Genomic DNA, 18,043 nt, shown 5'->3' with positions numbered 1-18,043 from the left:
TTTTATACTGCATTTACCCAGGAGATGCTTTTGTTGTAGCAAGAGAAAACACAGAAAAAGTGAGAACCATACTAAGCAAATGTTAGTGAAGATTTTTAATGACTGAAGTTTAATTTCCAAGTGATGGCTGGATTTTTCTTTAATATGACAGTGATTCCCAAAAGAAATTTGAGAACATTCTTCATCTGTGGTTAAATTAATTTGGTTGAATGAAGAGAATTACATTGTTTTCTTAGAAATTGGTTCCTGGAGATACTTTTTAGCTCCCCTGGGCATTTAAAAAAGTAAACTAAAATGAAGGTGAGTTTTAACAAATTTCCCAAGACAGCTCTTGGATCTTTGAACAGCATTGGACCTCAGTGGCTACTAGTCTTCATTCCTGTCTGACATGCCCTTATCTGTCCCCCGGAAAATTAATATCACTGCCAGCAAATGGCTAAGCTTTTTGTTTTTACCAATTTCTAATAATGCCTAAGTGAAACTAGTTTTCTCTTTTTTTTGGAGTATGCCTACTTTAGAAGACCAGATATTGGGCAAACCAGGCTGGCTGATTCTAATAGAACACTTAGAAAATATTACTATTAAAAATATTTTATGCTTCCTGCTGGACTGGTTTTACATGAAATATGGTGTGAGATTTATTTACCATTCTCTTTGTATGTGTCTGTGTCTTTTTCTTCCTTTTTCTCTAATGAAGCTCAAAGCATCAGGCCGTTTATCAGAGATAATTATACAACAGATGGAGCTTTTCTGATATATAATAGTCTCAAAATGGAAGATTCTTCCCCATAATGAAAAATGCCCAAACTTTAAATGTCTCTTTTGATTTTAATTTAAAGGGTTTTTTTTTTTTAGTGTGTTTATTTATCCTGAAGCTGATTCTTAGAATATGCTGCTTTTATTAGGGCTGTGTTCTAAAAAGATTGATACTTGGCAGTACAGTATAGTAATATACAGTTATATGCTGTATTGAATTGAATGGCTATAATTCACTGATAATGAATGCATGGGATCATTAAGTTAATTCCCATCAAAATGCAGGAAGACTTGAGCAGGTTAGCAGTATTTTCATATGGAAATTATTTCTATTTCATAATGTTAGCTGGATCAGAACTGTTCAAGCACTTTCCGGTGTCATCTGACCTTCAACTTGTATTTGAAATAAAGGCCAAATTAAGGTAACATCATGATTTTTAAATTATTCATTTGCTATTTCTTCCTTTTTCTTAACTTTTAATCCTATTTTTTTAAAAAGATTTTATTTATTTATTTTTAGTCAGAGGGGAAGGGAGGGAGAAAGAGAGGGACAGAAATATCAATGTGTGGTTGTCTCTCATGCACCCTCTACTGGGGGCCTGGCCCGCAACCTGGGAATGTGCTAACTGGAAATTGAACCAGCATCCCTTTGGTTCATAGGATGGGGCTCAGTCTACTGAGCCACAACAGCCAGGGCTTAATCCCATTTTTAAGAATACAAGTAAAGTTCAGGACATACACGTTTATTGCATAGAATAAAAGCTAAGAATGCCTCTTTAATATCTCTACCCCACCCCCATCAAATTTCCAACCATTCCAGAAGTAACCAGTGTTCATTGATTTTGGGTTATACAGTCTTTGCAGTAGTTCTATACAACTTACATACATATGTTTTCTTTATATTTATACAAAAGAGAGTATACTATCTCTACATACTGTTTTCTAATCTAACTGTATTTTAGAGATTTTACCAGGTCAGCACAAAGAGATCTGCCTAATTCTTTTTAAACTGCTCCATAGTATTCCATATACTTACCATTTTCTGTTGAGCTGTTTCTAATACTTCACTACTATTATAACCACGTGAAGCAAAAAATTTTGTAAATCACTAATGGTGCATGGTAGAAAAGCTAATAAGTCAGAGAATGTGTACATTTTAAATTTGATATTCATGGCCAAATTAATTTAAAAATTACTGCTTTATACTCCTAAGAATAGTGTTTGAGACTGTTTCCCATATTTTACCAATGTTAGGCAGTCCTTTTTTTTTTTTGCATTCCCCTGACATCTACTGGTAGTGAAATTGAGTGTTCCTTCATATGTTTATTAGTTATTTGTGTCTCCAGTGATTTGCCTGTCTGCATTCTTTGCTTATTTATTAGCCATCTTTTTTCTTACTGATTTGTGGGAACTCATATCCTGGATAATAAATATTTGTTACATATCTTACAAATATTTCCTTCCATTATGTCACTTGGCTTTTATTTTTGATTTGGGTACCTTGGATTCCATGAGAAAGTGCAGATTTTAAAATTAAAGTCTGTTGGCCTTTTGACTTCTAGGTTTGTCTTTCTTAGAAGGTTTTCTCTATTACAGGGTTATAAATATATTTTTCTCTATATATTTTAATATTTTTATAGTTTATATTTCAATTTATCTAGCTCTTGAATCCATCTGGAATTTATTTTATATATGATATGAGGTGTAGGGATTTACCTTTTATTTTTCCCAAATATTATCTCAAAACCATTTGTTAAATAGCCTTGATTTAAAATGTCCTTATTATTATACAAACAGATTTATTTTTAGGCTCTTGTATTTTGTTCCATTGGTCTGCCTGTATAATTCTGAGAATGGACAATAGCTTTGGGGTTTGTATTTATATCTGATAGAGCTAGTCCTCCTTAATTTTTGTTCTTTAAATTTTATTGGCTCTTCTTTTGTATATTCTCTTCTTGATGAATTTGATAGTCAGTTTGTGAAGGTATGTTACAAATTACAGCCCAGGTGGCTCAGTTGTTTGGAGCATCATTCCATATATTAAAAGGTTGAGGGTTCTATTTCCAGTCAAGGCACATACCTGGGTTTGATCCCCAGTCGGAGTGCTTACAGGAAACAACTGATAGTTGTTTCTCACAGTGATGTCTGTCTGTCTCTCCCCACCTCCTCCTTCTCTCTCAAATCAATAAACATATCCTTAGGTGAGAGTTAATAAACATAAAAAAAAGTTATAGCATGGTTTTGATTGGTATTACATTCAAATATATAGATTTCTTTGGGAATAATTGTGGACATTTTAATACACTATTGAATCTTCTATGTAGTTATATTATTTGTCTTCATTTATTTAAACTTTAAATATTCTTGAGTAAAGATTTATTATTTTCTTAAATAAGCCTTATACATTTCTTGCTAGAATTTCTTCTTTACAGGTTTATATTTTTTCTTTTTCTCATTCCTAACTCTGATAAGACTACTTCTAGTATGATTTTATAAATATAGTTTTGCAGTAGGTTTCTTATAGATATTATTTATCACATTAAGGAAACTCTTCTGTTTACACTTGCTAATATTCTTTTTAATCTGGGAGGCATAATGAATTATATAAAATGCTTCTTTAGCATCTGTTGAGATGGTTGTATGTTGCTCTTTTAGTATCTAATCTCCTAATTTAATAGATTTCCTGTGTTAAATCATCTTTCCATTCCTTGAATAAATCCTACTATTTCTTTCATTATACTACTGAATTCAAAATGCTTATTTTACTTTAAATTTTACACCTTTTTAATAAGTTAGTTTTGTATATGTGTGTTTATATGTGATGTGTATGTGGCAGGCTTCTTTCCTACGCTTTAACATAGCCTTTTGTCTTATGTTCTGATATTATGTAATGTTTCTGTTCTTTGAAAGCTTGTAGATAAAACTGGCCTGATATCTGATATTAGACTATTCATGCTTTTGACTTCATTTAAAGTCACTTTTGGCCATTAATATTATTATAAAACATCCATTTCATCTATATTTCTAAATTTATTAGAATAAAATTGTACATAGTGTTATTTTTTAAATTTCCTCTATTAAAGGGCTTTTAATGTTAGAGTATATATTATCTAAGTATACAAATAATCTTAATCTTAATTACTATAATACCGTTTATATTTCCTAATTAGTCTTTGTTTATAATCCTCTAGTTAAGCTCCATGTACAAATAATAGAGGTCTTAGAGAAGTTGTCACTTTTTATAATAAAGGGTTACACCTTTTTTAGGATTATAGCCCTAATCTTTACTCTTCTTCTAATCTTGTTCTAGTCCATAAACTTGTCTGATGCCTCTCCCATTGATACTAAAAAAAGGAGATTCTTCTTTTGATTCATCACTTCCTCTAGTTTTTTTTTTTGCTCTTGCTAATATTTATTTTTTAATATATGTTATTATTGATTGTTTTTAAGTTGCCCCATTATCCCCCTTTATTCCCCTCCAGCTCCAACCCTGCCTCCCACCTACACTGCCCTCCCTTAGTTCATATCCATGGGTCATACATGTAAGTTCTTTGGCTTCTACATTTCCCTTACTGTTCTTAACTTCCCCCCCATCTATTTTCTACCTACCATTTATGCTTCTCATTCCCTGTACCTTTCCCCCCATCCTGCCCCTTCCACCTCCCCACTGATAACCCCCCATGTGATCTCCATTTCTGTGATTCTTTTCCTGTTCTATTTGTTTGTTTAGTTTGTTTTTGTTTTTCTTCTTTTAGGTTTTGTTGTTGATAGTTGTGAGTTTGTTGTCATTTTACTGTTCATAGTTGTGATCTTTTTTTAGATAAGTCCCTTTAACATTTCATATAATAAGGGCTTGGTGATGATGAACTCCTTTAACTTGACCTTATCTGGGAAGCAGTTTATCTTGCCTTTCATTCTAAACAATAGCTTTGCTGGATGGAGTCATCTTGGATGTAGGTCTTTGCCTTTCATGACTTTGAATATGTCTTTCCAGTTTCATCTTGCCTGTAAGGTTTCTTTTGAGAAATCAGCTGATGGTCTTATGGGCACTTCTTTGTAGGTAACTGTCTCCTTTTCTCTTGCTGCTTTTAAGATTCTCTCCTTATCTTTAATCTTGGGTAATGTAATTATAATGTGTCTTGGTGTGTTCCTTCTTGGATCCATCTTTGGGATTTTCTGAGCTTCCTGGATTTCCTGGAAGTCTGTTTCCTTTGCCAGATTGGGGGGAATTCTTCATTATTTTTTCAAGTAAGTTTTCAATTTCTTCTCCTTCTGGTACTTCTGGTACTTCTGGCACTCCTATAGTTTGGATATTGAAACATGTGAAGTTATCCTGGAGGTTCCTCAGCCTCTTGTCATTTTTTTGCATTCTCATTTCTTCATTCTTATCTGGTCAAATGTTTATTTCTTCCTTCTCATCCAAACAGTTGATTGGAGTCCCAGTTTCTTTCCTGTCACTGTTGGTTCCCTGTGCATTTTTTCTTAATTCACTTTTCACAGCCTTTACTTTTTCCTCTATTTTGTGACCATACTCAACCAATTCTGCGAGCATCCCGATTACTAGTGTGTTTTGAACTCTGCATCTGATAGGTTGGCTGTCTCTTTGTCACTTAGTTGTATTTGTTCCAGGGCTTTGATCTGTTCTTTCATTTGGGCCCTTTTTCTTTTTTTTGGTCTTGTGCACCTGTTATGTATTAAGGGGCAGAGCCTTAGGTATTTGCCAGGGCAGGGCAATCCCCTAGTAGCTGTGCTCTAGCACTGTATGTGGGGGATGGGTCTGAGAGGGAACAATGCTGTTTTCTCTGCGCTTGGCCTCTTTAAGTCACTTCCTCCTCTATCCACAAGCAATCTGGGCCCTTCTGGTACTGATTCTCATGTGGGTGAGTTTGTGTACGTTCTAGGACCCTGTGGGTCTCTCCAATGAACTGTCCTGTGAGGCTGGGAGTTCCTCCTGCCACCACAACCCCCACAGGTTTTTTTTTTTTTTCCAGTCAGATTTTGAGGCATTATTTCCTTGCACTGGAACCCTGGGTTGCACGGTCTGTCTCACTCCCCAGTTGTTCCTCCTGGTTTATCTGCACGCAGATGTGGGACTGCCAGCCTTGGTCCTCCAACCACTTCCTTGCTGTGAGTCCTCTCTGCCCCTCCTACCACTCTGGTTGAATGTTTCTCCTTTAACTCCTTGGTTGTTGGATTTCCATACAGTTCAGTTTTTCTGGTAGTTCTGGTTGTTTTTTGTCTTTAATTTTTTTAAATTATTTTCAAGTACAGTTTTCTGTCTTTTACTACCATCCCAGTCCCACCCCCACCCCCCACCGGGCCCCCCACCTCCCTTCCATTTCCAACCCCCTTAGTTGTTGTCCATGTGTCCTTTATACTAGTTCCTGAGAATCCTTCCCCTTTTTCCCCTGAAATTCCCTCCCCTCTACCCTCTGGTCACTTTCCCCCTGTTCTCTATTTCAGTGTCAGTTTTTATTTTGCTTGCTTGTTTGTTTTATTGTTTAGCTTCCTGTTAGAGGTGAGATCATATGGTATTTGTCTTTCAACACCTGGCTTACTTTACTCAGCATAATGCTTTCCAGTTCTATCCATGCTGTTGCAAAGGGTAGGAGCTCCTTCTTTCTTTCTGCTGCATAGAATTCCATTGTGTATATGTACCATAATTTTGTCTTTAATTTTTTTGTTGTCCTTCTTTTGGTTTTGTGAGGAGACACAGTATGTCTCTTTATGCCTCCATCTTGGTCAGAAGTCTCATCACTACCTTTTTGGTCATCCAGATTCTTACTCTTGTATCAGACATCCTCCCACATAATATAGATTCTCTTTGTATCTGACCTACTGATCCTTCCCGGCACTGATGCTTAACTCTAAACTAAACCAGACCCTTACTGTCTGGTTTACTGTCCACAGAAGACACCGTGGTAGTCATATGACCATTTTTATTCATGTTCTTAGAAGCCCACTTCAGAACTTATTTATATTTTTGTATTTTTTACCTGTAACATCTATTTACATACTGTCTTGGTTACCTCTTTGAGATGAGAATGCCATCTCACTCAACCAGTATATGGCTAAACCCAAAACTAGCAAAGACTTTATTTTATGCTGCTTTGTTATGCTTCAGAGCACTCAGCATAGTGCTTGGCAAGGCAGTACTTAGTAAATGCTGATTGATTTAAATACTTAGAGAAGTATCCTCATTTTTCTTATTTTTAGAAATTTACTTCATGTGTTTTGATACAATTAAGAGAAATGTCTCATTGCCTGAATGTGATTTTGGACAGCAACTTCATATTCTTTTACTATTTTCTGTGCCATTTGGTAATTCCAAAATAAAGCAACTTGAAAAGGCACATTCCCTACCACATTTACAAATTTGATTGCCTCGTATGGTGACAAGTCATCACTTTTAACAGAATTTTTAAAATAATTGGAATAACGAGAGACTTTTAAAATTGTGCAGGTAGCCCCCTACCTGTTGTGAAATAACAGTTTTTTCTCTTCTGAATTTCGGTCTTCAAAATGATTCCCCTTTTCAGGAGAGAAGACTGGCAAACTTGAAACACTTATTTGCAAGGGTCCCTTTAGAAAACTACAGACCTGAAAGGTTGGTTTCCCATAAAGATTTCCTTTGGCAGGCTATACAGTTACTGGTATTCAAACTAGGTTTTGAAGCAAAATCATCGCTGCTCCATCTTGCAAATGCAGTTTTTAAAAAAATGTTCTTTTAAATGAAATGCTCTGTATTTTGCTATAAAAATAAAGGTCATAGTGAACAACCACACTTCACATAATTTTAGCCCTTTGCAGTTGTCACACTGTTTTTATTTTGTGTAGACACAGGTAACAGGTAACATGGTGCTGATTTTAAACTAAACCTAAGCTTTATTATGACAGAAGTGTTTTTGCTGAAAAAAATCATATTACAATAGGGGCATCTGTTTGGGTGTTACATGAATATATTTTAATTGTTTGTGAACTTCTCTCTGAAAATTCAGAGCTGCCAATGCCAAAAAATGACTGCACATAGCTTTACATTTTATCTGTTTGTGTTGTTACTTTAATTTTTGATCTATCAAAAGAATGACTCCTCTAGGCTTAATTAAAAAAAAATAAGATTCTACCTTGCTAAGGAATTTTTTAAATTCCAAAATATTAATATAAACACTTCTCTGCATAATTCAAATTGTGACATTTTCAACTATTACTTGCAAAAAGAGGTCCTGTTAGTAAGACCTAAAAGTGTTCTCTGTAAGACAAAGTTGGACTAAGGTACCTCCCAATCATTGTCACTCTGAAAACGTTGCCAGCTGTGGTATAGCTGCCTACAGCAGAGGCTCAGCAAAGGGACAGGAAAGAACACTTATGTTCAAAATTTTTTTAAATGTTCATGGGATAATACCTATGGCCTAAATAGTCATCTTTTTCCATTTTCTCTGACGTGTCTTCTGAAGAACATGCATAAGTCACTTTCTTTTATGAAGAAAGTATTGCTGTCTTTCAGTTGTTGATGCAATCTAAAGTTTATGAAAATGCTCTTGGTTGCTGGACTGTGTCAAAAAAATAAAAGCTCTTCTAATGCTGAGTGGTTTCTCCATTAATGTTATGAGATTCATGCTCGTGTTGATGGTAAAATGCAAATATAAAAATTTGAGTTGGGCCTTAGTTAAGCCTGTAAATAGTCAGAACTGAAGTCTTAATTGGAAGAGTGACAGCTCCTGATTTCATATCCATGTTAAATATTCTTTGTCACAGAAAGAAACAAAAGTGCTTAAAAATAGAACTGATGGTATTCAGTTCTATTCAGTTCTAAAAGTAGAACAGGTGGTATTTCAACCTCTTAAAAAAGGGTTCGTAGTTTTGATCCCCAAGATGGTGGCATAGAATTTCGGTGTTAATTGCTGTAGTGGATGTTTATCAACCAGTATTTTAATACATGGGAAGCTCTGTTTTGGTCATAATGATTTTAGGTGAGAGATTGCATCTGAAAAGCTGAAATTGAACAAATTCAACTCCTTGCTCAGAATCCTTTGAGTTTCATGAAACATGTTTTTATTCTTCCTACAAGTAAGTAGCAGAAATAAAATATCCTGAGTTGAAATGACTATAGAGTTTATTCCACTGTCCCTTGCCTTTATTTCCTTAAATGTTATCATCTTGTTTAAAATGGGCAAACCTTTTACTGTTATTTTTCCTAGTGCATCACTTGGTTTCTGCAGGACTAGAATAAAGCAGTTGGCATGTGAGGAAAGTATAGAGAAGTTGGAAGTTATATCACCCTTTAGATTCATTGTTTTGTTCTGTGTCATTGGTTCTCAAAGTGTGATTCAAAGGCCTGTAGTGGTCCCCAAGACCCATTCAGGGGATCCTTGAAGTCCTTCTGTTTCCAACCACATAATCTGTGTGAGGGTGTTTTTTTTTTCTTCATATGCTTCATATAAACAACACATTGAAAGAGATTAAATATAGATATGAATATGAAAATCAGGTGTCTTTAAGCCAGGCCACTCTCATAGTTTTTAAATATTTTACAGTTATTTTTCATAAAACATTATGTTGACATGTAATTGGGAATTTTAAGTAAAGAGAATATTTTTACATTTTTTTAGATTTAATTTCAGATCAGGTAAACATCAGTAGATATAACCCACATAAACAAAAGCTCTTTAGGTGTCCTTAATAATTTTTTTTATCCTCACTCAAGGCTATGCTTATTGATTTTAGAAAGAGGGGAAGGAGAGAGGGGGGGAGAGAAACACTGATGTGAGAGAGAAACATTGATCGGTTGCTTCTCACTCACCCCCCGACCAGGGATTGAACCCACAATCTAGGCATGTGCTCTGACTTGGGAATCAAATCTGTGACCTTTCAGTTCACAGGACAGTGGTCCAACCAACTAAGCCACACTGGCCATGGCCCTTAATAATTTTTAACTGTAAAAAGATCCCAAGACCAAAATGTTTCAGAATTACTGTGCTAGATTAACATGTAAATATGATGAAAATCAACTATATTTATTAAGGGTTCCATTTCCCTTCTGAATAGCTATGTATGTCCAGTCATTACTTTTGGCCTGGATCATTTTCATTCAATAGTGAGAAGCATATATATTTTTGCTTTGTTTTGTTTTTATTTACTTTTAAATAAAAATTACATATTCTCGTTATACAACAGGCTGATTTAATATAATGTTAAAGATAGATTTTCACAGTTAAGCTAATTTAACATTCCTTTCCTGGCATAGTTAACTTTGTAATAATAGTACCTGAAATCTACTCTTTTGGCAAATTTCTAGTTTTCAATACTGTTTTAATTTATTTTTTTGGCAAATTTCTAGTTTTCAATACTGTTTTAATTTATTTTTTAATTATAGGTGACATCCAATATTATATTTGTTTTAGATGTACAACACAGTAGTAGACACACATATATATGCCTTACAAAGTTATCACCCCAAAAGTACCCACCTGGCACCATACATAGTTATTACAATATTATTGACTATATTCCCTACTGAAAAAATATATTCTGAATACCTAATGTGCTAGATTACCAAGGTGGTTATAAAACTTTGTCCCTGCCCATGAGGTTTATTCCATTGATGCCACTGCTTGTTTAGGAGAGCATTTCTTCCAAAGCACATCACTAATAGGGATGTCCACTCTGCTGTAGAAGACTTTGTCAGTACAGGGTAAATGGAAAGCATTCTTGATTTTATTTTGCTTGTAATGGTTTTCCCTGGGGAAGGTAGTGTGGGGGAATTTTTAATTTTTTTCTATTCTACAACAGGGTAATGAGCACACACATACATACACACTTACATTTGCAAAACTGTCCAGCACTGTAATTATTTAGGGGTGTAGACATGGAATGGTAATGAAAATTTGCCCTTTGTGAACAAAATAGAGGGCTACCGATAGCAACTTCAACCTACTTTGAAAATCTCTTTCTCATAATTTAGATCTGAATGGTGGGAGATGAGTTAAAGTTGGAACTTCTGAGAGATTAACACTTAGATTGTGCCACAAGCTTTGTATGTAAATGGTTTAATTTGGAAGTTTCATTTGGAGAAATGGGAGGGCTATTATCTATGCCAGCGATTTTCTGCAAACTTAGATTCCCACTCATAATCTTTTTTTGTTGTTGTTCCACTTATTGATTGATAACATTTATTGGTTGATTCTTATAGGTGCCCTGACTGGGGATAGAATCTACAAACTTTGTATTGGGACTCCGTTCTAACAACTGAGTAACCCATCCTGGGCGAGAATATAATAATTTGATCAGTAGCAGATGGATTGATCTTAATAGTAATAAGAATCTATTGATCAATAAAGGGCATGGTTACTCCTTCAAGTCATCTGAGTATATTAGAATTCTGTGCACCACAGTCTTGAAATCTTCAGAAGTTTTGCTCATTGAACAAGCTTGCAAACAGATTACCCGTGCCTCATCCAGTCTACCCAGTTGAATCAGGCCCCTAGAGGCACACCATATCTATCCTGGTTGGCTTTTTCCTTTTCTCAGTCAGAAAGCTGGGTGAGGCTGACATCAGTGTGCCATGGCAGATCTCTACGAACTCCTGGGGCTTTGGAGGAGTGACTACTTCTGTGGAGAAGGGAGTCTCTGTCCACTACTCACCCAGGGCCCGTGCTGGGGACTTGCTGTGTTACATGTCAAGTGACAGGGAGGGCGCAGCAGCTGCCACTTGTATCTTTATCTTTCTTTTTAATTGATGGCACTTTCCAAACTCAGTTATATGGACAGATTAGATGTGTTCTTTCCGATTAAAACAATCCATGAATTGCAGGTCTAGGGTGAAATTGGAGGACAGGGTTTTTGTTTCTGAAGAGATGACTTATTTTCTTGTGCATTTTGCTCTGTTCTCGATATTCATTTATTACAATTTACTATATTAAGTCTTTGTGGACACATAGAAAGCTTTTAAAAGAAGAAAATATTTTATTGCTAAAGAGATACAGATGCTTTGAATATTTTTTAAATTTAGTTTTATATTTTTAAATTATATTTTGTTGATTATGCTGTTATAATTATCCTGATTTTTCCTCCTTTGTCCCCCTTCACCCAGCATCCCCTACCCCGTCAGGCTGTTCCCCCACCACTTTTCATGTCCAAGGGTCGTGCATACAATCTCTGGCTATTCCATCTCCTGTGCTGTACTTTACATTCCCATGGCTATTCTGTAACTATGTGTACTTCTTAATCCCCTCACCTCTTCACCCATTTCACTACACCTTCCTTCACTCTGGTAACCACCTGGTAACTAACTTGTTTTCTCTTTCTCTTGATGTTTTTAAGAGCCTCTCTTTATCTTTAACCTTTGGCCTTTCAATTATGATGTGTCTTGGAGTGGGCCTCTTTGCCTCTGTCATAATTGGGACATGCTGAACTTCCTGGACTTGCATGTCTGTTTCCTTCACCAAATTAGGGAATTTTTCTTTCACTGTTTTTTTTCTGGTAGATTTCCAGTTTCTTGCTCTTTCTCTTCTTCTGGCACCCCTATGATGTGAATGTTGGACCTCTCAAAGTTGTCCCACAGGCTGTTTATTTACTTTGCATTCCTCATTTATTTTGTATTCTTTTTTTCTTCTTGTTGTTCTATAATATTAGCATTTATTTATTTATTTGTTTGTTTATTTATTTGTCTGTCTTTAGAGGGGAAGGGAAGGAGAGAGGGAGAGAAGATCAATGTGTGGTTGCCTTTAGTGTGTCCCCTGCTGGGAACTGGCCTGCAACCCAGGCATGTTCCCTGACTGGGAATTGAACCGGAATTGAACCGTGATCCTTTGGTTTGCGGGCCCGCTCTCAATCCACTGAGCTACACCAGCCAGGGCTCTTCTTGTTGTTCCGATTGGTTGTTTTTTGCTTCCTTATGTTCCACATCATTGATTTGAATCTCGGCTTCATGTACTCTACTGCTGTTTCCCTGTAAACTGTTCTGTGTTTCAACTATTGTAATCTTCATTTCCGAGTAGGTGTTTTTTATGCTGCTGAGGTGCTCACTAAGTTCCTCGAACATCCTTATAACCAGTGTTTGGAACTCTGCATCTGACAGATTGCCTACTTCCATTTTGTTTAGCTCTTTTTCTGGAGTTTTGATCTGTTCTTTCATTTGGGCCATGTTTCTGTGTCTCCTCCTTTTGGCAGCCTGCCTGTGTTTGTTTCTGTGTATTAGGTAGAGCTGCTTTGACTCCATGTCTTGGTAGTGTGCCTTAATGCAGTAGGTGTCTGGCACAGCCTCCCCTATCACCCAAGCTGGGTACTCAAGGTACGCCCTTTGTGTGGGCTGAGCACCCCTTCCTCTTGTTGTTGAGCCTTGGTTGCTGTTGGCAGATCAATAGGAAGGATTTACCCAGGCCTGTCAGCTTCCAGGACTGGCCGTGACCCTGACCACCAACCTCCACCATCTGTGGAGGATCAGCTGTGCAGTGGCAGGGTGGTGGTACTCCAAGGTGGTCTGTAGCTGTGCACTGGGTGTGCTGGCCCAGGTCAGCCCCACCTGTGTTTTGCCTGGGGTACCCTGCCTGAGCTGTAAAGCAATCAGAGATGGCTGCTGCTTATGTTAGGCTTGGGGAGTCCGAGGTGAGGCCAAGCTGTGAGTGTAATCTGGCAGCTTCTGTGGGTCACTGTGGCCAGCTTGCTTGTTTGGTAGGATTTAGGAGCCAATACCATCCATTTTTATGGAAAAGCAGCTTGGGTGGGCCCATAAATTGGGTGGGGCAGAGCCTCTGGGGATCTCCAAGGCAGGTCATACAGTGTTAGCCAGGTTGGTGGAGTCTCAGATGTGGCACCAGTTTACCAGCTCTGTAGGGAGAGGGTTTTAGCAAAGGGACAATGGCCTCTGCTCGCCTTGGTGTGCCAGACACTTCAGTGTCTCCCTGTATACCACTGGTGCCTTTCAAACTGCTACCCTGGTGCTAGAGCTCAGAGGGAGTCTGAGTAGGTGAGTCCTTGTGTGGGGTCTTTAATAAGAACTGCTTGGGGCTCCAGAAAGTTATTCCCTTGACTCAGTCCCCACTGGTTTTTGCAGCCAGAGTTTGTGAGGACTTACCTTCTTGGCACTGGAATCCTTAGCTTGGGGGCCTGGTATGGGTCTGGGACTCCTCTCTCCCAAGATAGCCCTCCTTAATTTTTATTCATGTGGATGTCGGACTAGTCCATTCCATGACTGTGCCCCTCCTGCCAGTCTGTATGGATGCGGTTTCTTCAATTCTGTAGTTTAGACTTCCATTCACCTTGGTTTCTATCATTCCTGAGTGATGGTTCTTCTATATTTTAGTTGTAGTTTTGATGTGGTTGTGCAAAGAGATAAGCCATGTCTGCCAGTGGTGCCATCTTGTCCAGAGTCAGTTTTACATTCTTACTTAGGTTTTATCGGGAGAAAATGTAATGTATTTCACTATCTCCAGTGCGTGTGTTTGTTTGTTTTTTTGAGATGCCGCATCAAAAAACTCTGAAGATAGGAATGTCTGAGGAGGGTAGGGAGTGAATTGTAGCTCCTTGATTTTGTTGTCGAAAATCACCTCTGGAACAGTGAGCTGGAAAAGTTGGATGCTGCAGAGGTAAACATCATGCAGATTAAGATAGAGTGGAATTCGATAGAGTAGTTAAAAAAGGATGATGCATTTGTAATTAGCCCACAGTGCCTTTAGTTGGAAATTAATTAGATATTGTTATGTAAATGTTATGTTAATTAAGCAAGAATATTGAAGTGTTATAAATCTGCAAAAGGAATGGCTGTTTTTGTATTAATGTTTGCACTTACCATGAAAAAGCTGATAGAATATTTGTTTGATTATTGAGCTTCTGGAAATTTTTAGCTAACCCACTCTTTGACAGTCCATTTATCTTAATTGAAGTGTTTTAGCACATGTGTAACTGCAGCCAGTGAGGGCTAGTGGAACCTGGAGCCAAAAATGACCAGTCATCATAGCTGTTTTAACAAAAGCTTTTTGGGTAAATATTGATCTCTGTTTTCAAGGTTAAGGAGAAATACTATTTTTCTGCATTTATTCAGTCTTAAATTTTGAGTGCCTAAAATGATTGCCAGCCTAAATGCAGCTGCCCTCCAAACCTGTGTTCTCTACTTCCTCCTGAGTCATAGTCTTCATCCAGTCTATGAAGTGGAGTACACATCGGGGGTAGCTCAGGGCTTTTTGGCATGCTCAGTAACTCTACAGCTGAAAAAGAAAATTTAAGAATTCTGCTACTTTAGCTTGAAATGTAACTCTTGATAGTTAATGGGATACCTTTATTCAGGCCTTCTGGTTTTACAGATTACAATGAAATTCGTATGTAGATTTGATCCGTCATCAGCTTTACAGGCCTGAAAATAAGTACTGTTTTCTCAGGAAAATCCACTACCATCTTGCAAATGTTATAAAGATTTCTAGTTGTTGAGAATGCAGCTAAAGAATTTCATTTCATGGCTCTCTTGTGGACTTGCGGATGTGATCCATAGTGCTGCATTATGTATGACACCTTTAATACAAGAGTCGAAACGTTCCTTAGAAGAACATAGAGTTAATATTCAAACTTTTGGTCACAAAAACTGCAAGCTACCACAGACATCATTTACTTGCAAATTCCAAACTCTAAATTGTTGAAATTTAGGAAAAAGTCCTCCGAATGTAGTGTCAAATGCCAAGTCATAGTCTGTTATTAAATATCTTCAGATAATGAAGAAACTTGAAAACAGATATTTAATTTGTTTTAGCTAAAGAAAGCAAGTAGCACTCAGGTGATTGGTTGAAAGTTAGTTTGTGTTGGTTAATCTTGTTTCCTGGTTCATAATCCACAGAGAGACTGTTAGATTAAGGAAGGAACTTTAAACTTTAAAAAAATTGTTTAAAAATCTGAAACTTACCATTTGAAAACTCACTTGCCACTAACATAGGCTAGAAGGTAATGATGAGAATCATGATGTGCTTAGAAATACATTTATTTTTCCAACTGGATCCCATTGAACACACACACAGAGACACACACTGTTCACCAATAGAGCCCAGTAATCAAGAGACTTTCTCATCTTTCTCTTAGCTCTGTTCACCCTGCTGCTTGGGAAGAAGAGGAAGTAAGGCCAAAAGTCACAGACTTTACAGTGATTTATGGGACCATATACCAGGCCCTCTCAGACATTAGCCCAGTTAAAAAAAAAAAAAAAGCCAGCTGCATTTCTTGATGGAGCAGATGCCCTGACTTTGACCCTTACTATCAACTCAACTCTCAAAAGTATTTTGTTTGCTATAACCATATGGGGCTCATGGTATATTTTTTTATTATAGGCAAAAACCTGAAAAGGTTCCCCTAGCATGGCCCGTAATTTCTTGTATTTATTTTAACAGAGTTGATTTGGAAATAATTGTGTAAGAGTAGGTATCATAATCTCCTGTGGCTTTTTTTTTTTTTGACAGTACAAGAATTTTGTATTTTTAAAGAGTTTCATTGGTTATAGTCTGCCAGACCAAACTGAATCCCAAGCTCTCTGTTTATAATACTGTGCAATTATCAAAGCTGGGATATATTATTACTGCCCGTTATTCTTGCTGTCAGTTTGTTTTGGCTCGACTATGGTTCTATGTATACTTTACTGTAATGTAGCGAATATGTTGGATTGTGTTGTTAGTTTAACAAGCTCTCTGGAGACCAGTTTCATCATAATGCATGTTGAGACATGGTAGGTGGCTTTAAAGTTATTTGCGTATTTGCCAAACTTACAGAAATTCATTCATTAGGAGGTTTAGAAAGAATAAACTCTCAACCTACAGATGAAGTAAAGTTTACATTTATAAATACAAGAGTGTTAATTCATGAATCCCAGGCAGATTTCTTTAGGGGGTTCTGATTTGACCAATTTCTCCCCTCTTATAATTTTACTAGATTAATTATTTTATGATTTTTTTAAAAGGTGTCCTGGCGGTTAATCCATTATTGACTCTTGTGCTCTATGTAGTTCACTGTATTGTGGAAACTCAGTGATCTTGGCCAGATAATTGAGCTGGGAGTTGAAGTTGTTATCAGAGACCGAAACTAACTGGCCTGTTAATATTTACATTGTGCTCAGCTGGTTTAAAAATGTACACTAATATCTTTCTTTGTCTGCCCCAGCCTATCGTGTCAAAATTTCCAGAGTCAGGGTCTGGGAATCTGTATTTTAAAAATGTTCCCTTGAACTTTCTGGATTCCGAAAAATGCTGTAATATTTTTATGTGATAGTACAGAAGTGTATATATGTTTAAACTCCTCAGGATGTACATTTAATATTTTTACACTACATTTTTGTATTTTATTCGTCTTTTATACTTCAATTAAAAATTTTTTAATAAATGTACATTAGTCTCTTGATTAAATTAAGCAGTTTGCAGTGGTCTTATCGAATACTATGAAGTGCCCTCTCTCTACAGAGTCATAACCCAAGAGTAGATGACAAATTGGGACTTGGCCTTAGGGGTCATAAAATTTGGTGAAAGAGAAAGTGGTGATACATAGTATGAAATGGCATAGTTTATGAAGTCTTTTTGTACAGGTGATTCTCATCAGCACTATGGTTCACGGGCATTTTTTCTATCCCCATTGTTTGGTAAAGAAACTGAAGTGTTCCAGGACTTGAACTGAGAGAGAAAACTGTACTTGAACAACAATTAAAATAAATAAATTTTAAAAAGCCCTGAGTCTTATATAAAAGCCTGTTATTTTCCCAGAAATAAGAACACTAACAAATAAAAAACAAACCCTCATAGCATATTTATGGAGCTATCAAAGGTAGAGAGCCCAGAAGAGAGTTCTCAAGGATGTGGGGTCTATGTTACGTTTTCCTGCAGCTCATTGTCTCTCCATGTTGCTTATTTTAATGTCACAATTGCCCGTTTGGATCCCTAGAATTTTAGTATGTTAAGCTTTCTCTGGGGAATGTGGTATTTGTAGAAAAAGGCCCTGCTCTTTTGGTGTAACTTTTGGTTCTTGCCTCATTTTCAAATTCTTGAGAAGCATTTTCAGTTCATACTAGCCAGTGGTGAATATTCTTCATAATTACATTTAGCATTCGTTGCTTGTTCCATATTCTTTGACACTTGATCATTTTTTGATCCAGCTCTTTACTGGTTGCATGTATTGTTCTTTATTTATTTATACAAATGTTGTCCTCATAACAAGATTATAAGCTCCCTGAGCATGAAACTAACCCAGGGTAGCACACAGTAGGTGTTTGCTAAGTGCCTTTTGACATTAACAATACACTTACTTAGTCTTTCTTCCCCTTTTCCATTTC

At 36.7% G+C, this 18,043-nt stretch overlaps 1 protein-coding gene across 2 annotated transcripts in view; it reads left to right on the top strand.

Annotated features, from left to right (window-relative positions):
- Nucleotides 1–18,043, top strand: part of ZFAND3 (zinc finger AN1-type containing 3) — a 348,618-nt gene that overhangs the window by 263,008 nt on the left and 67,567 nt on the right. The gene's annotated exons all lie outside the window — the stretch shown is intronic.

This window comes from Artibeus jamaicensis, unplaced genomic scaffold, assembly GCF_021234435.1.
Source record: "Artibeus jamaicensis isolate MK-2021 breed Jamaican fruit bat unplaced genomic scaffold, CSHL_Jam_final contig_1803, whole genome shotgun sequence".
Classification (NCBI taxonomy): domain Eukaryota; kingdom Metazoa; phylum Chordata; class Mammalia; order Chiroptera; family Phyllostomidae; genus Artibeus; species Artibeus jamaicensis.
The sequence above is the reverse complement of the archived record's forward strand: the minus strand, read 5'-3'. Positions and strand labels throughout refer to the sequence as shown.